Raw genomic sequence first — 368 nt, 5'->3', positions numbered from 1 at the left:
CGGCCCTGCTGCAGCACCAGCAGCAGCAGCAGCAGCAGCAGCGGCTGCTGCTGCTGCTGAGGCGGGCGCAGAACCCTGCTGCACAGGACGCGAGGCCATCATCTCGTACACCACACAACGGCTGCAGTCGGACAGTACCTCTAGCAGGCTGCGCTGCTGTTGCTCCTGCTGCTGTTGCTGCTGCTGCTGTTGCTGCTGCTGTTGTTGCTGCTGCTGCTTTTGCTGCTGCTGCTGCTGCTGCTGCAGCCTCTCGCGCTGTCGCTGTTTCTCGCACGCGTCTACAAAGGCAGCTGCAGCAGCGGCGTCTGACTGGGCGCTTTTCTCTCCGCTCAGGAGCTCCTCTACTCCTTTTGGCGGCAGCAGCAGCA

This window comes from Eimeria tenella, genomic scaffold, assembly GCF_000499545.2.
Source record: "Eimeria tenella Houghton genomic scaffold, Eth_scaff2637, whole genome shotgun sequence".
Lineage (NCBI taxonomy): Eukaryota > Apicomplexa > Conoidasida > Eucoccidiorida > Eimeriidae > Eimeria > Eimeria tenella.
This window is presented reverse-complemented; position numbering follows the sequence as displayed.